Genomic DNA, 27925 nt, shown 5'->3' on the forward strand with positions numbered 1-27925 from the left:
TGGTATTCAAATTACAAGCTGCTGTCCACATGCTGTGCACGTTGCCACATATATCGAATATAGGCCAGCTATATCGATTACCTTGTGGTAACTGAGTTAGTCGAACATCATAGTACTAATGAGTAAATAGTGTGTAATTAGCACGGTAAGATTTTCAATTTCTGCTACAGTCTAATCTGTAATTGGTCATACTTGTGTTTTTAGTTAAACTGACCACAAGCAATAAGTTGGTGGCCAAAATTATTAGAATCAAAATATAATTTCTCCAGCAAAAAATGGTATTCTGTAAGTTTTAAAGTTATTTAAGTTTAAAGTTATTTCTATCTTTGTGCATGTAGTGGTGTCAGTATGAAATATCAGTTTTACATTTTCCAAAAATTAAATTGTATTGCCATTATTGGTAAAATGATCTAATGAAGATTTTTGTCTGACACAACTCCAGTGCTCTACACAGAGATCTGGGTCTCCTAAATATCTATAAACTCTTAAAAATAAAGGTTGTCTTTTTGGCACAGTGGTTTCTATGAAGAACCTTGAACCTCCCGGAACCTTTTCAAATGCAAAAAATCTCTTTATATCGAAAAAAGGTTCTTTATATTTTTATGTTCTTCAAAATTTTTAATTTTAGGAAATTTTACTGAAAGGGTTCTTTTGGGAACAAAAATGGTTCTCTAGGGCATCCACTGCAAAAACACCCTTTTGGGACCTTTATTTTTAATAAGTAGTCATTAAGTCAGTCATAATCAGACAAACAATCAAAAAAATAAAATAAACTGATCATTTTGATTGCAAAAATTCTTTATTAGTATTTTAAAGCTATTTGAAGAATTATTTTTATTGTAAGTTTTTTGTTGATGCAGAGAATATCATTTTATTCAGAAAGTTTTATGGGACAGTACCCAGATAAAATTACTCCATCTCCTCAGAGCCTGGTTTCAAGACGGCATTTCGTTTGAAGGCACATATGTAGTTTTTCTTGACATGACAAGCGTGGTCATTCCATCTGCCATCCTCTGAAAATGAGGGACAGTGAAATGAAGAGATTATTCTACCTCCTGCAGTGTGTCTTACCAAATATTCCTCACAGCATCACTGGAATAAATCATTTAGCAAAACATTCACTTAAAATTCAATGTGATTATCCTATAACCCATTAGTGTCTCTCTGTTCTTACCGTGCCAGTTCATCTCCACACATTCCTCTATGCTGTTGTACATATGGCTGGGTTCGCCATGTTTCCATTTTGAAAATCCCAGTTGGATCCATCAACCCAAAGAAATTTACCAGACTGAGAGAATGAGATTTTAAAGAAGAAAAAAGTAAGAAAGACAAAATAAAAGTCGTTAGTGAAAAACTATAGTGCATGCATGTCTTAGAAAACCAGATAAAAACATAAAATCAGTCATTTCTCTTTGCTCTCCCTGTTTGTAAACACCTGCACATTTCAGTCTTTTTTTACCTTAAAAAGTTCAAAAGCTCCGAGCCAGATGCGCAGGTTATTTGGGTTGAATTTTTTCACAATGCAGAGCAGGTAATCATTGTGCTCTTCTTCATGCACCGACACTAGGTGTGCTCCAGGGGCTTTGGTCCTACAGTTGAACTGGATATGAACAAGGAAGAACATTTAATAACTACACATTACATTGATTTTTTTTCACATTGCATGTACAAAAAAACATACCTCAGCGTCAGTGAAGTTGAGAGGTCTGTCGAAGTATTTGACACAGACACTACCCACTTTGTACCAGTCAGTGAAGCTGTCACACATTACACGCGGTTTAGGCATAGAACACTCTGCAGTGACATTTTGTACAGCCTGCAGCAAAAACTCTAAATGACAGAATCACATGTTTGAACTCTAGGAATTTTATAAATATGATACGTGTGTAGTATTTCTTGCCTGTTTAAAAGATGAACTTTTAATTTATCACTCTGTTAATCTACTAATGCATACTCAAAGCAAGTCATCTCAACAAATACTTTATAAACCATATCCACATTTTTGTTTAACATCACCTGGTTTGCCTTTAATTAATTTTAGGGGCTCATTAAGAAATGTGTGTGAAGTAATAGATAAAATTATGAAAAGTCAACATAAAATAGTATTTTAGTATGAAATCATTTAATGACCTCTCTCCATTTTTTAAGAAAAGAGTTTCCACTCCCAAAAAGGAGAATCATCAACAGAACTCCAATAGATCCTGATTTGACCTGTCGAAGAAGTGGAATATGGAATATGATATATAAGCACAATATACTGTGTGTATATATATATATATATATATATATATATATATATATATATATATATATATATATATATATATATATATATATGAAGACTTGCCATTGTAGTTCACCAGCTTCTGTACGTCTCTTCCCTCACAATAATTTAGCATCTGTCTCACCTTATTTTTATAACCTTTCCATTCGATTTCACAACTCCTCCTCTTCTCTGTCTTACTATCTTAAGGGTGAAGAACAGTTTTTTTTATTCATCACACAGTACAAAAACCGTTACACACACATCTAGTGACTGAAGCATTTAAATATAAATATATTTAATATAATTAAGAAAAAATAATAGATTTTTTTGTGTGAACTACTTAAGTTATGAAGATCACATATGCATTCAAGTTTCAATTAATTACAAAAAAAACACAACCCCAAGGAAGAATGCGAAGAGGATGGAGTGTTCTGGTGGATTGACAACAGGATTACTTGCTTACTTGAATGATTACTGCACTCTTCTCTTTCACTCGAGGCATGAGAACTTTTAACTTTAAGTAATGGTTCAAACAAACAAGAATATATCTTGCATTTATTTCCTACATGCATGACCTTTCTTATCTTTTTCCCCACCTATCAGTATTGTGATTGGAAAACCGTTAAAAATTGCAACAAATTTTATCTGTCGGATAAATGCCCCAAATCTTGTGTCAAGGGTGGGGTCCTTAACACAGAATCCAAAAACCAACCCACAAAACAAAGACCAACAACAAGCAAAACAACACACCCGACTTACACTATATCTAAAAACCTGCACAACATGAAGTAGTAATATTCTATTGATTCATTTTATATTTTCATGGTTTCGTCCAAAGGAGGAGAGATTGGGTCAAGTCCGTAGACAAGGTAAATGGGTCATGGCAAGAGGCAATCTGGTAACGACAGTATCGGAAAAGTCTACTACAAGACCAAGAAGTCTGGTTGGTTGAAGGTACAGTTTTGATCTGAACTCCAACTGACACTGCTGGCGACAGTTTCTCAACCTAAATCGCTTCGGTCAATGAACTTGAATTAAAAACGTCATCTTTGCAGTCAACTTGTACCACTTTAATTTTCACAGACCCCTCCGATTTGTTCCTCACATATCCTTCTCAGTTGTTTTTTTTTATCACACCATAAAAAACCCGGTAAAAGCTGGCAGGTATGATCGCTTAATGATAAACCCAAGCTACTTGTCTTAGCCATAATGCATTATGTGGCCCGTCTGCTCTCTATCTCTCATTACAATTCCTTCTACTTTTCTTCATATTGTAGCTAGAACAGAACGATGTCAAAAAATAGTAAATGCAATTCCCCCGACGAGATCTACTCTCGTCTCCAACTTCCTTTGGTAAGATTTGTTTGTTGTTGTTGCTGTAGTTGGTAGTTTATTGTTTTATACCTTCTCTTTACAAACTTGATCATTTGATGTTTGTTCTTTCAAACTCTCTTTTTGCTTTATGGCGGAGGACTTGTTTTTTATCATACCCTTAGCAAAAAATTGACCCATGGTGTTATTACAACAGTTAGAATTGTAGGAACCATGTTTGGTTGGAGTAGTGACTACCCATTGGGATAACCACAGTTTTGACTACAAAGACCAGGGCGTTAAAAACCTTCATGGAAGATATAGATGTTGCAAAACACCATGGATTGAAGTTTGTGCGGTCCCACAATAAGGGTCAGTTAAAACTACATGTGAGATTACCATGTTTTTTTTTGTAATATTTGGAGTAAAACAATTGTTTAGTTTCGTAAAGGTATAGGGTCTTCCTTAAATATATATCACAGTTAAAGGGTCATGATTACTGCTTTAAATGTATAGCCTAATCATTGATTTAGGTTACAGCTAAGATAAAGTTGTGTATACTTTCCAAATGTTTTCAAAGTATCCATAGATTATTCCTACATACAGCAGTGGTTTCCAATGTCTAGCCGTGGTCCTAGAGAACCCTCCAACACTGCAAAGTTTTTAGATGCTCTACCTATTCAAACAGCACCTGATTCAACTCATCAACTCATTAGTGAAGGAATCCAAGACCGACAAAGGTGGGTGGCAGATGAAAGAGACACCAAACATGTGGTCAGGTTGGGATGCTCTCCAGACCAGGAATGGGGAACCACTGCGTACTACAGGATGATACCACATAGGATAATTAAAACAATAGTTTGGTCATTTAAAAGCCAGCTACAGTATAAAAAACGTACGTTGGCCTGTAGGTTCGTTTCGCAAAGTTGCCCGAGAGCGTTCCATGGTTTGCTCTTTACCTTAAAATGATATCAAGTCGCAAACGAAAATCCCACCACAGAGGACCTTCAGGGTCCCACCCATGATAGGGACAGTTACTGGTTGAGCCATCTAGCGGGTTATAAAATCAAACTGCATGCATGCGTCTTGAGGAAGATCAAGATCAAGATGTTTTTGGTTGAGCTCCGGCTACCATGTCAGGTGCTTGTGGGTGGATGCACATTGCGGTTAAAGGCACTAATGTACCCTGCAAACAACCAAAACAGATTTTATGGTCGATCATGGTCGATTTTCTTTGTGGACAACGAACTTTCATATTACGCTAAATAATATTTATCAATTTAAACAAACAAAAAACAGTCCAATAATCTGGACAGCTTGTCCACTATTCCTTTAAAAGTGCAGTTGACTGTGATGAAGTCAAGACATTTAAGCCTCCATTACCAACACAAATTAGTTAAGGTAGCCTACCTTTTTAATGAGATATCTTCTCCAACTGAATTGTTCGATTTTTATTACTCTTTAATGATGTATTGGGACGTCTAGCAGAAGAATAGCCGGAGAGCAGCCGAGATGGCATTAAGTTTTTGATAAAAGAATTCTACCTTCATTGAAAGGGGTCTCTCATTGACCATAAATAAATCTATTTTTACTTTTTGAAAACAGGTGCAAAATTACGCTGCACAGAGTTTACCTTTTCATCTTGACATATTTTGATTCCTAAATGAGTAACAACATTCTTTAGGGATGCCATTAATATCAAAAAGTTCACTATTTTTCAGATGAAACAACTCACATTTGTTTAAATTTAATTTTTAACCCTGAAACCACTGAAAAGTCATTCAAATAATCAATCACATTTTTTAATTTCTAATGAAGCTCTAACAAATATTGTTGTATCATCTGCTAACTGATTGCATTTCATTTCTCTTTCTAAAATCCTGATTCCGTGAAAATTATATTTGTTAATGTAAAGGGTAATTGTCTGGGTTACAAGTAAAAATAAAAAAGGAGATACTGGGCATCCCTGCCTTATGCCTCTTTCTAAGAGAAATCTGGGCAGGGAGGTAGTGCCATTTGCAAGTTTTACTGAGCTATTACACACCCATTATATAAAGTATAAATGGCCCTTTTAAAGAAATCACCAACGCAAAAAAAATCCAAAAGTCTCAAATATAAATTTGTGGACTCTACAAAAATCTAGAAAAAATATAAAACTTTCACTATCAATATAATCATTATAATCATTTAAATCTAGGGACCAAATGAATATTTATTAGTTACATGTCTGCTCCTTCATGAATCCTGATTGGCAATCATCTATAATTTTGTTCTAAACATTTTTTTAAATCTTTCTGCAAAAATAATGGCAAACACCTTAACATCATTTATTGAGTAATGTAATAGGTCAAGCCACAGTGGTTTATATGGCGATGGCACCTGACGGGCGAATAATGACGTATAGCCTACAGAATTTCCCCGCGACATCCGTCCCGACACTTCTAAAATATGAATCGTGTTATTATAGGTTTATCACAGTATATTTGGGAAACATAAATACATTTTAAAAGATGGATTTTTTTTTTTTTTTTTTTTTTATTTTATTTACTATAATAATATTTATTGTTTTTTTTAAATACTATTATTTTTTATCATTGCTATTATATATGATTATTTAGGGGGGCAAACAACGTGCATTTAAGTGCATTTTTACTTAAAACAAGTAAAATTATCTGCCTTGGGGTAAGAAAAAATCATCTTAATGCAAACGCTAACAAGTTAGTTCTGGTATGTATCTGATATAAGCTAATTGAAATTGGTAAAGCAAAATAAGAGTGCTTGCATTTTAATACATATTATTTATATTCAGCATAGGTGGTATTTTAAACAGAAAAAACATTATTTCACTCAAATGTTAATGAGTGTCTGACTCATTAAAATTCAACATATGCAATGCATTTTGCTTTTTCTTATTCAGTGACTGCAGTAACAAATTTTCAACATTGCAATGCACTTCAGTATTTTGCAGTTTTTTTTTTTGTTTAAACACATTAATCAATTCGTTTAGTTATTCATTAATTTACTTCAGTATTTATTTAATTGTGAAAAATGTGATCTAAGTGGGACTGTCTTGTAACATTTGGGTGTGCTTGTGTATCATTAAGGGCCAGATTTACTACCAGCCTGCACCAGCGCAAACCCTCTTTGGAATTAAAAACTGGACTGTCAGGATGTTACTAAAGACAATTATTTTTGCGGCTGACATATATGCATTTGTAGAAGTTTCCATTTCAGATGCATGCAGCATTTATGGGAGCAGAGTGTTTAAGTGTCACTCTGGGGACTATTTTTGTAGACAGTAGTTTGCAGAGGCTCATAAAGAAGCATCTAGTAAATGACAAACACCTGAAAAGTTACTACTTTTCCACAGCAGAAAATGAAAACCCCAATTCTTGTGGTTACAGATACCGTTGTGACCGCTCAGTATCAGTGCTGCCCAAGTTGCTGCAGCTCTCAAGTCGATGATTGCTCAGTAGACTTGGTTGCTTTACACATTTTACTATCTACACAAATCTAGTGCAGATTGATGTGTACATTTTAGCACAGGGCCACAACATAAACACATGATGTAACACACGATAAGTGTAACAGTTTCTGTTAACTTCACTATTTAACAAGATCATTTTACTTAATTTTTAAGCCAGCCATACCATATGGCTTTCATTTTCACAACCCATCCTCTTTCTCTCACATTTTTTTTCCTCACATTTTATTGTCACATCTTACTTTCAGAATTAACACATATAACACCCTTAAAAATCTTGCTTCATGATATCTAAGCTGTGCTTATTATACAGCGATATGCTGCAAAAGCATTAGTTCATCTAATTTCTTTTCACAATTAACAGCTAGATGACAAAATTGCCAAAAATAGTATGTATGCTATAAACTCTTGTTTTGTCTTGTTTACATCCTTTTAGAGGCTTAATTGTATAATAATGTATTTAGGTACAGTATGATGTAAAAAAAGAGAGATAAATGTGCTAAAAAAGACATTTAGAAATGTCTTTGTTGGTCATTTCAAAGCAAACTTTGGCCTGTGTTTGTTTAATGTATGCTTCATAACACTGTGAACAGATGTCAGTGATGTGCTTTGACTCAAACAGAAACCAACAGTACTGTTGATTAAGTCAACAACACATTAAAATATATTTCCAGTTGACAAAAAATTTGACATGACCTACGACCTTAAGACAGTACAGTTAACTGAACAGACTGCATAGCTTTCAGCTCATTTCATCTCAGTTCACTGCACACTACTCCCTAAACAGGGGATATCTGTTGAAGTTCATGTGACTTGACAAAATGTGTTCATTTTTGAATTTGAACAACTTGCAAAGTCTTCAAACATAAGAACAAAAGTTGAGTATATTGTATGTTTAGATAATAAATTATGTAAATATTAATTTATTATCATTTAATTAATGTAAAGTCATATATAAAATACTTTAACTGAATAATAAATGTCTGTAGCTTACTTTTTAACATTACATTTAACTTATTTAGTCTAAGAAGTGTATTTGTTTAATGTTTAAGCTGTAGAACATGATGGTTGCATTTGACTGTTGCAAACGATCAAGGGTAAATTCAATAAAGAAATTCCAGAACCTCAGTTTCTTTTTTTCACTGTGCTTATTTTAGTGTAGCTTTTGCAGTATTGGTGTGATGTGCAATGACTGGTGAGTAAATTTCCCCAGATTGGATTGAAGAGTGTTGAATACCATGTTAGGTCCACTATTTAGGACACTTTCAGTTGATCGGAATGCACCCTATGTCTACATGCTTTGATTCCCAGTGGCCACCACATTAAATGCTCTGTCTTACCCTAAATAAGGTCCATATCTCACAGGTCATAGTTTTTTTTTTTTTAATTATTATTATTATTTTATCGTAGCTTTTATAAGCTATCAAAAATACACAGAGTCAAGATTGCTGCATCAGACCAGAACAGTCATTTATTTATTCTTTTCACACTCTCTGCATCTTAACTACGCATTAACAAAACTCTCTAACTCTTAAAGGTGATGTGTCAAGTATGCATATGTGTGTGTGATGTCAGTGATCATGGATGAGTGTGTGGGTTGCTTGCCCCCTACATTATTATTATTAATATTATTATTATTATTATTTAAAGGGGCCATGAACTGAGAAACCAAAATTCCCTTGATCTTTTTGACATATAAGAGGTCACTGCATGATAAAAAACATTCTGTAAGTTTCACAAAACTCAAATCTTTCTTGTGTTAGTCTCAAAACAGCTTATATTGAAGCCAAAACGACAGGTTGTGGAATGTGCCACTATGATGTAATAGTGTGGCTAAACCCCACCTCTGCAGAAGAAGATCAAACGTCTGCTTCTACATCACTGATTATATATTTTTTTTTTATTAACTTTTTTTAACAACATGTATTACACAAACACCAGGAACAAAAATACAAAATGCAGTATAGACACATATTGATGTCTTCGCATCGGTTACAACTTAGCATATCTCAATTTGTACAGGACTCACATCCACAAGACTAATGAATTAAAAGACAAAAAAAAAAAAAAAAAAAAAAAAAAAAAAAAAAACGCTATACACACCTAGCCTTAAGGCCTCCTAATACAAATACATCCTATAGATCCTCACATATCTTCAATTGTCTCCTTAAACATGTCACTATCCTCCTTCTCTATGAAGGATCTAAAGGGATTCCAAACATCTTCAAGAGAACAATCTTACCCTTTCCTTTAATAATACTATGTTAATTTTCTCCATTGACATATTCAGTACCTGCCATCTCCTGAGCCACCTTTTATGCTGGATTGGTTCTAGACTTTTCACTTGTAATGCAATGAGGGCGTTAGCTTGCAAGATACACATAGAAAAAAAGATACATTCCTTTGACTTAAGCTTAGGATACAAATGCCATTAGAAAAAATCCTTGGTCAAAAAGGAAGACTCACCATTTATTATTTTACCCAATCATATTCTGCACTTCTTTCCAGAATTTCGATATTTCTTCATTCCCATATATTTACAATGGAAATAGGGTGCCTTGTACAAACCTTACACTTGGGACAATGTATCTGGTATATATTTTCATTTAAATGTTGTTTGATAATACTGGAGTTATGTATACTCATAAGCCAATTAGAATTGTAACAACTTTAATCTTGTATGTGACTGTTTGATACTTGAGCATCTTGGACAAATCTCACTCCATTCATCTGGTGTGGATCTCCTCGTTGAAGATCCTTACTCCATGTTCTAAACGAGAGCTAGAAGCACTCCGGGAGAGCCCTCTACCAACATATTATACAGAAGTGAAATCCGACCCTCTTATCACTTAACAATCTTTTTTTTGGTGACTACTACTTTCCAAAACTGATACTGGTGGTATATTTCCAGTACTTTTTGAAAATGATAAAATGAAACTTCTTATCTGTAAGTACCTAAAAAAATGACTTTTAGGTATCATCAAATGTATTACTCAATTCTTGGAAATGACATTAAGATTGTCTTCCTTATATAAATCTTTTATACTTTTAATATTTTTTCTGCCCATGTCTTAAAACCTACATCTACTTTCTCGGGACTAAACTTAGGATTTCCCCCATATTGGACAGTAGCCGAGATATCTCACTTGTATAGGAGATATTCAAATATCTCTGCGTCTCATACCAATACCCTTACCATATTTACAAACCATTGGATTAAATAACCTTGCCCTTCATTTTCTGTAGATTTTACGATACAAAATCATATAAATATGATTCCAAGGGTATTTTATTGAGGAATAGAGTTTTTTTTCCATTTCTACCCATAAAGGTTGGTTCATTAGATGTTGAGGAAGAAAAACATAATAGATCTTAACTGGGCAGCAGTATAATACCATTTAAAATTAGGGCATTGAAGCCCCACCCCTAATACAAATGTGCAAATATAAAAGAGATAATCTAATTCTGGATCTTCTATTGTTCATATGAATTTAATAATTAACTTTTTAAGTCTAGAAAACAGATTACTAGGAGGTGTAATTGGAATATTCTGAAATAGGTACAAAAATGTAGGTAAAATATTCATCTTTAAAATATTAATTCTTCCTATTAAAGACAACGGTAAAGAAGCCCATCTTTCAACCCAGCGTTCACTGTATTCTCAAACATTGAATTATAATTTTTTGTTACTAATGTCTTCCAGTTTTTTGGAGTAATTTTAATTCCCAAATATGTGAAAATTCTCCACATTATTAAACATATCTACCCTTACTGATAGGACTTTTCCTTTCTTCTTCATTCAGCACCCATAACTGAAGATTTTTTTTGAATTATTGATTCGATACCCTGAGATTTTCCCCAAATGTGTCTCTATATTAATTTGAATTAAAGCCGGAATGGTTGGAGTCTAATTTCTTTAAAAATAATATAACGATAGATCAGCAAATACTAAGCGCTTTTTATGTTCACTGCCAAACATTTCTATACCTTTTATATCACTTTCTTTTCTGATGGCAATTTTGGCCAAGAGGTTCAATAGCCATCGAGAGAAAAGGAGAGGGAAAGAGGCGATCCTAATCTACATCCCCTAGAAATATAAACTGATTTTGATATAAAATTATTGTAGTTAAGACCTCTGTCGACGGATTATGGTATAACAATTTAACCCATTTGCAGTATTTATTTTTCTCCAACTCCAAACCGAATTAAAACATTCAAACCAGAAAATGCCCATCCCACCCTATGGAATGCGCCTTTTTCTGCATCTAGTGCTAGTAATTGCAGTATCTTTTTCCCCCCTTTGGGTTGCTGCAGAATATTTAGCACTCTTCTTACATTATGACATCCGTGCCTATTTATGATAAAACCATTCTGATCCACCCCTATGACGTAAGATGCTACAGTTTCTAATCTTTCTTGCCAAAAAATTTTGCCAGGATTTTAGTGTACTGAGTTGGAGTATAAACTTATAGGTCGAAATTTTTCACATTTATTGTTAGGTTTTCCTGATTTAGGCAATAAAATAATTATAGCTTCATTCAAAGACATAGGAAGTTTATTCTCCGCAAAGGCTTCTTCTAGCATGTCTAACATAGGTCTTACTAATTTATCTTTAAATTTTTTATATATATATATCTATGGGGGGAGACCATCAGGTCCCGCTGCTTGCTTACCCGCTTTCATCAGATCGATTGCCTCTACCACCTCTTGAAAACTAATGTCTTTTCCTATTTCATCTTTATGTTCTTCTAGTATACTAGGTAACTCCAAATTATCCAAAAAAGTTTTTTGTATTTCTGAACCCGAAATACATTCAGAAGTGCTCAGTTTCATATAATATGATCTAAATGAATTATTAATTTCTTGTGGGTCAACAGTGATATTACCATCTGACTGTACAATCGAATCTACCGCCCTCTCCATTTGCTTTTTTACAATCGATTGCCATAACACTTTACCTGTCTTTTCGCCTTGATCATAAAATGTTTGTTTCAGCTTTAATAACTTAGCTACAGTTTTATTTGCAGAAAATGTATTATATTTAGATCGAAGCATTAATAGCTGTTTATGTTTCCTATCTGACATGCTCAGAATCACTATGATATACTTCATTTTCCAGCTCTGTTAATCTCTTTTTTTCCAAATCTTGTAACTCCTGTATGAGATTTTTTACTTTTAGAACTACTAAGAAAACTAATAATTTGTCCCCGAAATTAAAAAATTTAAATGCCTCCGCACCGCATGCCTGCTGGAAGTTTCCAATTGATGTGGGATTTCAAACGCTAATTGTTTCAATTTGATTGCACAAGAACTCTACAAATGCTAGCGTCTTTAAAGCCAACTTTGCTCGGAATGCGCCATCATGTAGGGGGATCTTTAACTAATTTTGAATCGACATATGACAAAGGGCTTACTGGTGCGTGATCAGAAATGACAATACTAAAGGTATTGACAATCTATACATTTTGAAAGCAGATTGGGCTGACACAAGAAAGTACTGTCTATTCTAGAGTAAGTTTGGTGTGTTGCCGAATTAGTATGAATATGCAGTCTGTTTTGGGTTGAAAGATACTCTCGATTTTGAAATATCCACTAGGTTAAGCTCTCCTATAAAAATGTAGAATCTGTTTTCTAGAATTCACATGTGTGGTATCAACCCCGTAGAATCTATCTTTTCCGGATCAAGTGTACAATTCATATCCCCATGCATTATAACCGGACCTGGTTAATGAAGCCACCAACAGAAATATGTTGCTATAAAATTTAGAGAGTCATCTTAGTAGAGACCATCGATATTTACTACATTTATGATCTCTGTTACCAATCTTCCCTGAATGAATCACAAATATCGCCAGCTGGGTCCTTAATAACATTATTTTACTTGAAATGGTAGCAGCTTTATGTTATTAATGTAATTACCCCTCTGGCTTGTGTGTAAGTAAAACATGCCGAGAATACCTGTCCCTTGCCACCTTCTTTCAATTTTTGATCCACTTTTCATCCTTGAGTCATGTGTGACTCTTGCAAGAATACCACATTTGCCTGTATCACAGCAATTCTAGTCATCACCTGTTAATCTTTTTAGTTTCCCTGACCCCCTGCAATTCCATGATAGAAGCCAATCCCTCCTATCTGTGCCATTTTTTGTGTTAACCATCCCTCATTACCCTTGACCCATCTATTATTTGCCAAAATTTACGAGGCCAAACCTAAAAGTAACTAAACAAAACTAATAGCATAAAAGAATATGAACTTACCCCAGCATTTCCATGCTTCACTGGCACCATCTGTATCAGTAGTACCCCCTTCCCTACACTCGACTTCTTAAATGGTCTTATCCTATTTGTTCAATGAACACCTAACCACTCTATCCATTGTTACCGTTTCAACCTTCTTATCCATTTTTATACCCACTATGTATAACCAAGCCACTGATTACCATATATATGTTTTCTACAACCAGATTATATATATGGATTAGTGCGACCGAGTAACACGGTCTGCAGCAAACACAATGAGTGTGGAGTAATTTTTTTTATTCACGATTGCTTTGTCTGTTAAACAGATCACATTTTATCATGAGTATTCATTTATGCGTTTTTAACCTAAATCACAGAGCCTGTCTATGAAGGACATAGGCTGTCAAAACACGACACAACTGTTAGCCAATCATAGCAGTGGGCATTTAACTTCAAGAGTCTACAATCCACCACATCTATTCAAAACAGAGTGTTCTGATGAGGGGGATTAAAAAACAGGGACAGGAAATAGCCTTTTACTTCTACATATGTATTTTTTTATATAGTTTTTTTTATCTAAAAATATTGATAACATTAGTACAGTAACGTGGAACCTCAGGGACAGCACCACCTCAGTTTATTGGACTGTGAGTCCGTCGGAAGAAATTTCATTTGAGGCTTTTACAGCCCCCTTCTAGTGGCTGATGTGAAGAAGAGTAATAATATGATGATGAAATCATTACGTACTATGAATGTGAAATCTACATGTAAATGTACTGTGACAAATATAGATAAAAGCATATTTCCCTCAAATATCCAAAGTTCTGGCATGAGACTCTAGATGCAGTCCGATAGATCTAACTCTCGATCCCTGACAATGGCGAAGCATAAATTATCCACATGGCACAGCTGATTGGTTCTCTCCTGTATCAGTAGCCAATGATGCTGCTGTCTCAAACATTTCAATCTTGGCTAGTGTGATGCTGTAGAAGTTGCAGTGTGCTTCAGAAATCCCGACACAACCTTTCGAATAGCCGCTCAATACATTGCACAGTTCCCATTTTCCACGCTCCAAACCTGTATAGATCTGCTCCAAGTGGTTTATTGTATATGCTATAGGGATTATTCATATATACTGTATGTGCCGCAGCAATATTTCTTACATGCTCACACACAGCAACAGCAGCTGATAAGCAGCATAGCAGATCATATTCCACCAGACCTCATTATTTTTATTAGAAAACAATTTTTAATTAATTTGAAAACACATTGCATTTTTCACAGTTTTAAACAATGTTTTATGTTGAAGGTTTCATGTAATGATAACCTGATAAAAATGGTCAGTCTAGGCCCAAAGTCTGAGTCAAAAGCTGTCATCACTTTGAAAGCCACACATGTAGTTTTGTTTTTTCACACAACAAGCATTGTCATTTCATTTGCCAACATCTGAAAAAGTAGAAAAAGTTTCAACCGAAAACAGAGAATGAATAATTATTATAGATTATAAATTATATGTTTTATACTACTCATGCAAATGGTTTTGCAAGGTAAATAGAATTATTGGTAAAATGGTAAGGCTTGTACCTTACAATTCCAGTTCATTTCCCCACAGTCTTCTTTGTAGCTAGAAGACAAGTGTTGGAAGTCTCACTAAAGTGTCCAAATTTGATAGAGTTCCAGCGCCGGATCACCATCAGTCCAGATGAATCTACCAGACTGAGAGAGCGAGACATGTTAAAAAAAAAAAAAAAAAAAAAAAAAAAAAAAAAAAAATTTCTGTCTTATTTACCTGAAAAAACTCAAAGCCTCCAACACTAGAATGACCAGAGTTTGAAGCGTTGGATGGGTTGCAACTTGATCTACAAGCAAGAGCAGATCACTATTAGCCTTTGACTTATGCACTGACACCCGGTAGTCCACCAGGGGCTTTGTTTCTGCCACCCTGAACTTCAATGCTGGGGAAGAGTTTTCAAAACAATGTCAACGCAAAATTAAAATGTGATTGTGTAAAAATTTAAAAAGAATCCTTTGGAGAATTGTGAAGAGTGTTGTCATCTTTTGCTTCTAATGGAAACTACTTACCTCCAGCTGCAGAGAAGTTGAATGAGGGCTTGCACCAAAGGATTTCACAACAATGTGGACCCCACTTTGTACCAGTCCCACATAGCCAGGTGCATTATGGATAGTGAAAAGCTAAGCCAGGCAGAAACTACACAGCCTGTATGGATGGTAGGACTGTGTATGTACAGCAGCCTCTCATGTAAATCACTACAAACATATTTGTTCCCAAATTATATCCTGCGCCCTTAAAAAGCAAACATAAACGCGGGGTTCCAAAAGTGGGTGCTATAGCAAGACAGACTTTGGGGGCCTTGCACCTACAGAATCTTTCCAGTGAACAGTTCGCTTTTTTCTTTTCTAACGAAAAATATTTTACAATTTGAAGGACATTTTGTGCAATGGAAAGGTTATAAGCATGATGTTCTATACTGAAACACCAATGCCAAAAAAAAAAAAAAAAAAACTTTTTTTGTTAGAATGTTAGCAGTGTGATTAAACCAGCTGTTTATTCCATTGTCCTTAATTTAAGTAAACGACTAAATCCTAAAATCCTCAGAGCGCACCACACACTTTTAACCACTTAACCATAATGGTATCATGTAGTTATTTTTGGGGCACCATATTACATTAGGGACGGGGACCACACGGGACCCGGCGCTGTAGGTCCCCCGCTCTCTTGAGAGAAGCGATCACTCACTAACAAGAGAGAAAACAGTCTTCTTATATGTGAGAGAAGGCAAGATCAGAGACATTACTCCTCAATTGGCTTGAATGGGAGTGATACCCAGAGAAGCCTCTAACACCACTGGCAAATGGTCCCATGTGGGGACCACGAGAACATTACAGAGGCCTCAGCCCTCAGCCTTTTTCTGCAGAGAGAAACGTTGCATGCCGTGAACACCAGGGGGGGTGTCTGCCCACTGACTGACCACCGAGAGTGGCCCAGAGGTAGGCCGCAATGGCATGCGTGAGACCTTTCAGGTGGATGGAATGGGTCAACCCCTGTGGAGGAATCGGGCCTGCAGGAAACTCCAGCACTATAACAAACAACGCAGGGCAGTTAACTGGGAGTGGGAAAAGCTGATGCTGGTCTGCTGCACCCAAGGAAGTGAAAAGCTCAGACAGCCAACATCAAAGGCGTTAACGTTTCCTCATTGAGAGAGCTCTGGATTGGAGGATGGTCTCAACAACCTCCGTGTTGAATACCGGAGGAAGCTCGAGTTAGCGAGGCCCCGCTCAGGAGGCCACACCATAAAACTTCCAAAGACTCCGGGCAGGAATGGACTATGGTATCATCCACACACTTTGCGAAAGGTGACGAGGGACAGAAGGCTAATGCCGGCTTTCGGTAGCACGTGTTTAAGCTTCCTGGTCTCTCTGACGTCACCGCCTATTGACGTCTCTCCACCCATCCTTGGTGGAATGATTACACCACATTGATTCAGAGCGGACGGTTCACGCTGGGGGAGGCGTTCCCCAAAGGCGTCTCTGCGACGCAGATCGAGAGTTCCTGAAGGAGGAACCTAGAGTCCTAGAAACCTGAAACAACAAATTCTTAAATTTGAGTATTCAGTCTCTTGTTTGTGTGTGTGTGTGTGGTGTCTGGTGTGTGTGTGGTGGGTTCATGTTAGGGCTGGTTCAAATAAATTTTTGAGCTTTTTGAAGCTTCGGAATAGTAACGAGTAATCAACACTGAAATATTCGTAAGCTTTGCGGAGGGCGGGGGCTGAACCACGACTGACAAATCCTGACAGTAAAACTGCTTGCTGCGTTCTACTTTAATGACATACTGACAACAATTTTCAAATGATTTTTCAGCGATTAGAAGCTTTGTCGAGGTCAAGTGTAGACTTTAGCTGTTGTGGCATTGGCATAAACACACAATTGTGTGGAAGTTGTGGGGAGTAAATTGCCTAGTGGTTATAGAGTTTGACTCCTAACCACTGATCTATAAATATAGATCAGTGCTCCTGTGATAGATCAGTGCTAGATCTAGATATAGATCTATAATATAGATCAGTGCTCCTAACCTACGGGTTGTGGAGTTCAGTCTCGGGCCGGCGGTACCTGCGGACTAGCGGGCCTATGAGCCAAGGCACACGAACCCCCGCGAATGCTCCCCGGGCAGCCGCTAGCATAAATGGCTGCACCAACTGCTCCCTGTCGCCTCGTCTCATGGGCTGCTCGGGTGTGTATAGTTCAGACGGTGTTATGTGTGTCAATGCTGGTGTGTGTGCACTTTGGATGGGTTATTTAATGCAGGAGCACGAATTCTGAAGTATGCGGTCACCACTTGAACTACGTGTCGATGTCAAAAACTGTTGTCACTTGACAGCAATATAACCCCAACAAATAAACTTCTCAATTTCATTGTCTGTAAATTTGCAACAAACAAATGTACAAGGGTCCTATTTTTTATTAGAGAACATTCCTTAAAACAACATAAGAGGACAGTTAAAAAGTGCTCATTAAAAATAAATTAATAAATAGTTATTCCAAATGTTTCAGAGTCAAAAGTATCAATTATTATATTACTTTAAACAATTAGGCTATTATTAATCAATTATTCCTATTACAATTACAGAAATAAATCTTAGTGTCTTAGGTGTTTGTCTTAATTGTTTAGATTTTTAAAATGCATTAGCTCTTTGTCGATCCACTGGTTCAAATTTAAAAATATGCTGGCGGGATTATTGGAAGGGCTTATTGGTTATGTGCCAGCAGCAGGTTTCACTTTCGGAACTAGCCGTCTCCCTGGTAACAGCAGCAGAAAGCAGCGAATTTGAAACATGCAGCGCTCAAGTTTATTCAATGAGATCATATAGCCTTTTGAAATGTATTATTGCATATAATATTGCAATTCTTGTCTTTCTGTCCCCAAATTAGTATTTCACATATTTGACAGTTTTCATAAAACTCTATTAATTACAAAGTTATTAATCTGACACTGTTTTTGAACATAAAACTGAACCAAAGAAAGAGCATCAAGATTAGTTTGTGATTTTACAAATCTTTGATCACATTAATCATTAGAATTTGTACATGTCTGTGACATAATATTACTGTTGAAGAACAAGACTAAAATTAGAGGTTCGTGCATGTTATGTTCAATTGCCTTATTACTCAGCTGAATAAATGTACGTGCATTTATGAAGAGCGTTTGTGCATTTTCACTCAAGGCGGGTGAGAAAGCCTAAAAGCTGTAATGAAACTGCAGAATGTCGCAAACTTTGGACCAGAAATGTCCAGTGAGATTTTGAAACACCCAGTACTCTGCAAGAGAATGATCCAGAAGCGAGAACCACGAAACCAGCGCAGGGACAGCAGGGCCAAGCAGACAGGTCGAGGATGGAAGCGCAGTGTCTCCGAGGTTCCCTTGCGCCGGACGCCTATTGCAACACCAGCGAAGGCGATGTGAACAACCGCGGCTACTTCAAACCTGGTCGTGAAAGCGCGCCAGTCCATAGCTGAGGACAGAGCACGAATATCCACCATCAAGGCGTATACGGACGGACCAGCCTTTGTCAACGACATGACAACCACACCAAGCAACCCACGCAACAAAAAGGTTAAAGTGGAACACTGGTCCAAAACAGATGGGCCGCAGTTGCTGCAAAGGTGGCCACGCGGACCATGCAAAAACCCAGGCTCATATGTCACCTGCCATTAGACGCACACACGTCTGGTGAGAAACGGCGAAGAGGGTGCACAATCGCCACGAAGGTTGTCGGCAATATTGCTGTCATGACATCCGGATTGCAAGCTCCCAGTATGAGCATACCTAATAATAATCGTATCCCCAAGGTATATCTACAGGATCTGTGTTAGATAACGGCATATGGCCAAGAAACGAAAGCAGGAAGGTCTGTTCGACTTTTTTTCCGCATAGTGATCATACGTGAACTTCCACCAAAACTTTGTCGAAAAAATGACTGAAGATGTTTGCAAGAAGCAATAAGCAAAGTCTACACGTTCGAAAGGCCACTATTTATGAAGGAACGTGGGACAGAGCACCGCTGACATTGCCATTTAGACAATAACTAGAAATAAAAATCAATTAGAAAGACCCGCGCAGTCCAGTTCCAAAAGGACAGAGTCAGCAAAACACGTGGAAATGTTGTGTACAAAGTACCAAAACACGTGGTTGGCTTTCCGCATTCCTAGATCACGGTGAAGGACCACTGCAGCCATGTTCATTGGTATGACAGATGAGCTGGGGAATTCTGTACAACCATTCATTGCTCAATACTAGCTTGTCGTTATAATGCCAGTATGTATGATAGGCTATCTGTGATACAGTGCGCATGTATTTCCTGTATATGGAAGGGAGAACTCTGGAACTGGGAATATACATTTAAAATCAACATGTGTGACCATGGACCACCACAAAACCAGCTCATCAAGGGGTCAATTTTTTGAAACTGAGATTTTACATCATATGAAAGCTGGAATAAATAAGCTTTCCTTTGATGTCTGGTTTGTTAAGGATGATATTTGGCTGAGATACACACTATGTGAAAATTGGAATCTGAGGTGGAAAAGTAAAAAAGAAAAGTAAAAAAGTAAATCAATAATAAATAAAATATTTGAGGCAACTAACCTTAAAGTTATCCAAATGAAGTTCTAAGCATTTTATTAATAAAAACATTGATATTTACAGTAGGAAAATTTAGAAATATCTCATGGAACATGAGCTTTACTTAATATCCTAATGATTTTTGATATAAAAAGTCAATAATTTTGACCCGTATGTTGGCTATGCTCAAAGTACTGGTTACTTATGACTTATGAAATCAAATTCCAGTAACCAGTTTTTATTTTATTTTTATTTTAATGGGGTTGATAAAGTACAAAATATTTATAAAAATTCTCATCCAGTAAATCATGAACACTTGGGAAAGTCACAGGGCCTTTGAATATTGGGGGCCTTTGAATCAAAAAGGCTGAGAACCACTGCAGTTTACTATTTACAGCACAGTATACAGTAAGCAGTGTAAACATGTTTTCACTGTTGATGAGTGGATGTGTATATGAGCACATATCTATCAGTGAAAGTGTGCTGAGATATGTGTTGATATGAATGCATACAGGGTCATTAGTATTAATTTATTATTATGAATGTAGCCCAAAGATTAAGTGGAAAATGCCACGAAGGAGTTCTTCAGGCATTTCCTGTTTGTCAAGTTTGTGTTGACCAATACGCTTACTTCTAGCTGGCCAGTCCTCCTGCAATGACAAAAGGTTTCTTTGGCATTTCTTGTCTTGAATTCTCTGATTTTTTTTTTCTCAAAGAGATGTTTCCTGGTTTTCTATTTACAGTAAAAACTGGAATCTACTGAGTTGAATGCTTGAATCTATGAAAAATAACATAGTGTTAAGACACATTAACATTTGTTTAAACTGTGGGCAGGTATTATTGAGTTAATATTTGACAGTTTCCCTGCCTCTTTGTATTACAATCTGCTGCGTATTTTAATATCAACACTTTAATGTAAATCTATTTGATGATGATATAAACGGAAAGCTATTTAATGTGAACTTAATATTTAATGCAGTATACATTCAAGGCTGTAAGGGCGTGGAACGTGAGATCACATTTAGAAAACAGGTTTTGTAGCAGTACAGAAATGCTAGACTATAAAAGGAAGAGAGGCAGTGACTGAGAGACAAAGACACAAGGTGCTTCACACAGGTTGCACAACTGCTTTGTGTTGTGCTATTGATTGGTTTTAAGAAAAGAGACCATAAGGTTTTATACACTTCATACTGATGAAGCAATGCTGGATATGACTTGAAGGATGAATGAAATGAGAGACTATGGAGGAACAAACAGCTTAAAGGTATGAAAAATAGATGCTAGACATAACAGATAAGATTATTTTGCAAAAAACACATTTAAGTTTTTAAAGAGCACAAAAAAATCAATCAAATATGATAAGATTTGTATGATATATAATATATAAGAGTAAATGGGATGTCACAAGTATTGGAAAAACAAAATACAAAGTAGTACTACTAGTACTAAAAAACACTCTTAAAAATAAAGGTTTGTTTGGCATCAATGGAACCTTTAACACTCATGGAATCTTTCCATTGCACACACCAGTTTGTTTATAGCAGAAAATGCTGCCTTAGATTATTAAATGTTAAAAAAGGTATTTATAAGAACTGTTCAGTGGAAAGTGCTTAAAACTGTGAATAATGCCAGAAACTAATATGATAAAACATAATATGTCTCTTTTAAGGACAGAGCGATGTGAGGACTGGTCTGCAGAATGATAGCACGACCTGCAATCTATGCTGGCCAAACTTAATCTAAAACAACAAAAAGCCCAAGCTCAAGTATTCAAAACCTACAGAATATGAAAGTATGAGATTTTGCAATGCAATGCCAGCCAAAAGCTTCAGCAAAGCTGCTCAAGATTTGGGGGACGGGGATTCAGCAATAGCATCAGAAAATGTTGAAACATCACAACTCGCTCACCAAAAGTCGTCGCAAAAAGAAAGGAGTGAAAAACAAAATTGAGAATCTTACTCAAAATCTGATGGAAAGCTTAAAGATAAGCAGCATGGAAGAAGAAGAAAGACAAAAAGTATGTTTATTCCTCATACTTCTATGACAGATCTCTTACACTAAGAATGAAGGGTAAATCAATGTTGTGACTTATAATAACTTTTTAAGTTCATATTAACTATTACACGTTTCATTGGGTTGCTTTTCAAACCTAAATCACAATGAATCACCTTGCAGCTGAATTCCATGGAGGTGGAAGCCGAGGCTCAAGATATTCCACCATCACTTCCACCAAAAATGGGGAAATATGTTTTCTTAGAAAGCTGGGACATACTAAACACAACCATCAGTGTTATTTTAGTATTATTTATATACTATTATGGTATTTGTTCATTTTAATTCCTGTTTTATTTTAATTATATTTTATGTTTTAGTCATTTTGTGCTCTTGTCATTTTTCTTAAAAATATTTATGGAATTTTACAGTCCTGTTCCACATGTACATCCTATGTACTATTAATAGTGAACTATTATCAGTACATAGGATTATTAGTACATGTTTAGTACGTAGGCATATAACTAGATTATTAGTAAATAGGCATATAACTGGATTATTAGTAAATAGGCATATAACTGGATTATTTAGTAAATAGGGATTATAACTGGATTATTAGTACATAGTGCATAATTACGGTACTAACCCCAGAACCTATCCTAGACCTAACTTAATCTTATATACAGTACTTTATTAAGTAAGTACATTGTAAGTACATGTAAGTACAAATACTGTAAAATAAAGTGCAACTAAAAAATTTGTAAATAGCTTTCATTTATTTCAGTTTAGATTTAGCAATTTTAGTACTTTTCATTTCATATTCATTTCAGTTAACTATAATTTTTTTGAATGGATTTAGGTTTACTTAATGACAACAACACTGCAAACCACATTTTTAGATTATGGAGAGATTATGGAGAGAGTTTTCTTTTAATAGAACAATTATGCACTGTTTTTCAGATGATAAACAGCCAAATTATATACTATATAGACACTTATTTTTTGCATATGCATATTATCTTTTTTCCATTTGAAACTTTGTTTTACAAAAATCTACAACACTTCCTTGATTGTAGTATTGCCCAGTTAACCTATTTTATAAAGAGCACTTATTTCTAGTCTAGTCTGTGACATTCCTTTTATCTGAAGTAACGGAACAAATCAAACACAAACATGCACGTTGTAATAGAAATCTGGGTTACACTTTAGTTTAAGGTGTACTTGTTACAGTGTAATTATATATTTAAGTAAATTGGCCTGTTAATTAACTACTTATACTTACATGGTAGGGGGTTAGGATTAGGGTTTGGCTTTAGGTTACTTGCATACAATTATGCATAATTTATTGTTATTATAAAAGTATGTAACTGGTAACAAGGACACTTTAAAGGGGGGCTACAATGGTATTTCATGTATTCAGAGTTGTTCACAGTGTTAAAGAGATGGATTCTCATGCTAAACATGGCCAAAGTTTTAAAAAATTATTTGGACGAATGAAGGAGAATTTCTGTGCAGAAAATCTTACTTCCGGGTTGGTACAAGTTTCGGCTGGTTGGTTTTTTTCGATCTTGCATCTGAAATCTTGCAATGATGACAAAACACCAATGAAACCTTTGGCCACACCTTGATTGAGAAAGAAAAGTACAGTTTAAGTTCAAAAACTTAAATGATGGCTTTTAAATAATTTACAATGTATCAATATCAGTTAATTAAATCTGTGATTTGTAAGGATAAAAGAAACTCAGATACTTTGATCTCCTGAGAAACAGACAATACAAACCTATACACGGGCATCTTCAAGACACCCTACAGAGTGAAGGTACCTCCTTCCCTTCTGGCCATTTGTTTCATTTTAAATCTCTTCACCCATGCTTCCTTCTACTCAATCTGCTCAAAATGATTACATGAAAATGTCAATGCAAGGGAACTAACAGTCATATCTGGTATCATTTGAAATATCTCAGTGCAACTGGTACAATGGTCTCAATCTTACAAAGGTAGACTAAAAGATAATACAGATCCTAAGAGTTGAGATATTTTGCTTACTGTAATGGGAGTGCCCTTTCCCAGGGTCCTCCATGTAAATACATTCTGTTCCCATTGAGTTGTAAACCACCCAGGTTTGGGACCTGAGTTAATGCAATTTCCAAGTGCTAGTTCCTGTCTCAATTTCGGGGGATGTTTGTCTTGGTCTGGGATACTTAAGGAAATGTTGCAAGAGGATCAGGGCGATTCTGTAGCCAGAAAAGCCGTAGTGTGGTGTGTGTCTCTTCACTTCATACTATGTATTTTCTAAGGTCAGGTATGCATATTTTACTTTTAGATTCATCTTTGAGAATTTTATGTTTTGTATTGTTATGATTTGATATGTTTGAATTGGATATGTAATTGTCAGAATACATATTTACATGACTAATAATAAATTGTTACATTTGATTTATTTCTGTTTTACTCTGTAATTATTGACTCTAGTAGATTACGTTGTATCCTTGTTAGCGACATGAGCACCCGAATGAACAAGTAAATTGAAAATAAAGAGTTTAGCTAGAATAATCAAATGTCAGAAGAATACTAATTAGAAACAGACATACGACCAATTTGCATTCCAACCTAAATTCGAGGTCATCATAAAATGGAGTCAGATTTGAGTTTATCCTAAATTGAATAACTCTACGTGCTGAAAAGACCGAACACGCAGGAAACCTTCAGCCAGCACCGGATACCTTCCTTGGACCGAGAGCGTGGACCTTACAGTTGTTGGACCGAGTGCAACTATTTTTTGGCACAAAATTCCTTCCACAATCCATTGCTCAACAGGGAGCATCGATACTGACTGGATTTCTAATAGAACATGTATATTTTCATATTATAGGGCTACTGGCTTTTTCCAATTTTTACTTATAGATGCCACTTTTTTGGCATTTTCCAAGATCTCCCACTACACCCCACTTTTTACTTAAAGCTGGATTCACAACAGCTTTTTGTTGTAGCCTGATTTCACAACAGCTTTAGCCTATTTCACAACAGCTTTTAGTAATGTTTTTTAATTTGAGTGGTACAGGTAGGTTTTCACAGGAATTTGATCATGCTGCCACATCATTACGTCACATCTGTAAAAAAGTTGTCCCGGTGTTACGGTTTAACTGGTGACCATGTTATCTAGGCCAACACTGCACATTTTGCATCTCTCCTTTGTCTGACACCCATTTCAGGTCTTGGAGTCTCTACTAATGAGCTAATGATTTGAATCAGGTCTGTGACATGGAAAACATGCAGTGTGGGGGGCCTCCAGGAACGTGGTTGGGAACCACTGATCTAAGCTGCTTTCAGCCCCAACAAAACGGTGCAAAGCGTTTTTTTTTTTTTTTTTTACGGAAACGTTGGTTGTTGTGTTGAATACCCTTGTGTTTGAGCAAGAGTTGCAGCTGAGAAGGCCATTCTTTGTGTTCTTTTTGAAGAATTTTCGGAGCCTGATGAAATCGGTATAAATGCGTGTTTAATACTGCAAAATACACTCGATGTTACAGTCACTGCCCTTGCTGTCCAGAATAAAAGAGAACATCCCAATCGAGTGAAGGAATTTGTGGAAACTGTGGTCCCTAATGTTGTGATCCAACATTGGCCTCGCATTTCAATATGAAAAGACAAACATTTCAGGTGAAGGATAATTTACTTCTTACCTCCGAGACTGTGTTATGATCTATATGACCTTATTATTTTATTGTGAGTATTAGGCTTATCATTCTTGCTGATCACTGTTGTTGTGCTGTGTTATTGTAATATTTACCATTATATAATCAGAGGAGTATAGAAAAGTTTATGAAAGTGTCACTCCACAATACAATAGCAAAATATATAAACATGTATAGTATTTGTATGTTACATTAATCAGTGTCTAGCACACCTTCCTAAGGAAAGCATATGGACCAGAAGACACTGAAATTACTAAATGATTTTTTAGACAGACTTAAAGGAGTTCCAGATCTATACTTGCACTCTTATTATTTCAGTTATTTTGCCTTTAATGTAAATAAATATATATTATGCTCTAGTTTTTAGAAACCTTGCACTTTTCTACTCCATTTTAAACGGTGTTCTTGTATTCAAATTAAGCGCTGTCCACTGCTGCGCACGTGCCACAATATCGATATAGGGCCAGCTATATCGATACTTGTGGTAACGATGTATCGAACACAGTACTAATGAGTATAGTGTGTATTAGCGTGTAGATTTCAATTTCTGTACAGTCTAATCTCTAATTGTCATACTTTTTTTTTATTAAACTGACACAAGCATAAAGTGGTGGCCAAAATTATTAGAACAATATAATTTCTCCAGCTAAAAAATGGTTTTAAGTTTAAAGTTATTAAGGTTTAAAGTTATTTCTATCTTTTGCTGTAGTGTGTCAGTATGAAATATCAGTTTACATTTCCAAAAATTAATTTTGCCATTATTGTAATAATCTAATGAGATTTTTGTCTGACAACATCCAGTGCTCCACACAGAGATCTGGTCTCCTATATATCTATAAACTCTTAAAAATAAAGGTTCTTTATTGGCATCAATGGTTCTATGAAGAACCTTGAACATCCACGGAACCTTTCAAATGCAGAAAAGCTTCTTTATATTCGAAAAAGGTTCTTTATATTTTTATGTTCTTCAAAATTTTTAATTTAGGAACTTTTTACTGAAAGGTTCTTTTGGGAACCAAAAATGGTTCTCTAGGCATCACTGCAAAAACACCCTTTTGGGACCTTTATTTTTATAAGTGTAGTCATTACAGTCAGTCATAATCAGACAAACAATCAAAAAAATAAAATAAACTGATCATTTTGATTGCAAAAATTCTTTATTAGTATTTTAAAGCTATTTGAAGAATTATTTTTATTGTAAGTTTTTTTGTTGATGCAGAGAATATAATTTTATTCAGAAAGTTTTATGGGACAGTACCCAGATAAAACTACTCCATCTCCTCAGAGCCTGGTTTCAAGACGGCATTTCGTTTGAAGGCACATATGTAGTTTTTCTTGACATGACAAGCAACGTCATTCCATCTGCCAATCAGGGAAAATGAGGGACAGTGAAATGAAGAGATTATTCTACCTCCTACAGTGTGTCTTACCAAATATTCCTCACAGCATCACTGGGAATAAATCATTTAGCAAAACATTCACTTAAAATTGAATGTGATTATTCTATAACCCATTAGTGTCTCTCTGTTCTTTACCGTGCCAGTTCATCTCCGCACAATCCTCTGTGCTGGTGTACATATGGTTGGGTTCACCATGTTTCCATTTTTTTAAAATCCCAGTTGGATCCATCAACCCAAAGAAATTTACCAGACTGAGAGAATGAGATTTTAAAGAAGGAAAAAAGTAAGAAAGACAAAATAAAAGTCGTTAGTGAAAAACTATAGTGCATGCATGTCTTAGAAAACCAGATAAAAACATAAAAATCAGTCATTTCTCTTTGCTCTCCCTGTTTGTAAAACACCTGCACATTTCAGTCTTTTTTTACCTTAAAAAGTTCAAAAGCTCCGAGCCAGATGCGCAGGTTATTTGGGTTGAATTTTTTCACAATGCAGAGCAGGTAATCATTGTGCTCTTCTTCATGCACCGACACCAGTGTGCACCAGGGGCTTTGGTCCTACAGTTGAACTGGATATGAACAAGGAAGAACATTTAATGACTACACATTACAGTGATTTTTTTCACATTGCATGGACAAAAAACCATACCTCGGCGTCAGTGAAGTTGAGAGGTCTGTCGAAGTATTTGACACAGACACTACCCACTTTGTACCAGTCAGTGAAGCTGTCCACATTACACAGTTTAGGCATAGAACACTCTGCAGTGACATTTTGTACGGCCTGCAGCAAACTCTAAATGACAGAATCACATGTTTGAACTCTAGGAATTTTATAAATATGATACGTGTGTAGTATTTCTTGCCTGTTTAAAAGATGAACTTTTAATTTATTACTCTGTTAATCTACT

At 35.7% G+C, this 27925-nt stretch overlaps 1 protein-coding gene and 1 long non-coding RNA gene across 2 annotated transcripts in view; both read right to left on the reverse strand.

Annotated features, from left to right (window-relative positions):
• The window catches only part of LOC109072560 (lectin-like), an 89541-nt gene that overhangs the window by 61187 nt on the left and 429 nt on the right, over positions 1-27925 (reverse strand). The gene's annotated exons all lie outside the window — the stretch shown is intronic.
• LOC109105695 lies at positions 781-27790 on the reverse strand. The gene is made up of 4 exons (XR_006153708.1): positions 27667-27790; positions 1460-1600; positions 1175-1288; positions 781-1013 (listed from the first exon to the last, which is right to left on the reverse strand). It is a non-coding gene; the product is annotated as an uncharacterized LOC109105695 (long non-coding RNA).

Source organism: Cyprinus carpio, chromosome B1 (assembly GCF_018340385.1).
Source record: "Cyprinus carpio isolate SPL01 chromosome B1, ASM1834038v1, whole genome shotgun sequence".
In the NCBI taxonomy this organism is placed as follows: Eukaryota; Metazoa; Chordata; class Actinopteri; order Cypriniformes; family Cyprinidae; genus Cyprinus; species Cyprinus carpio.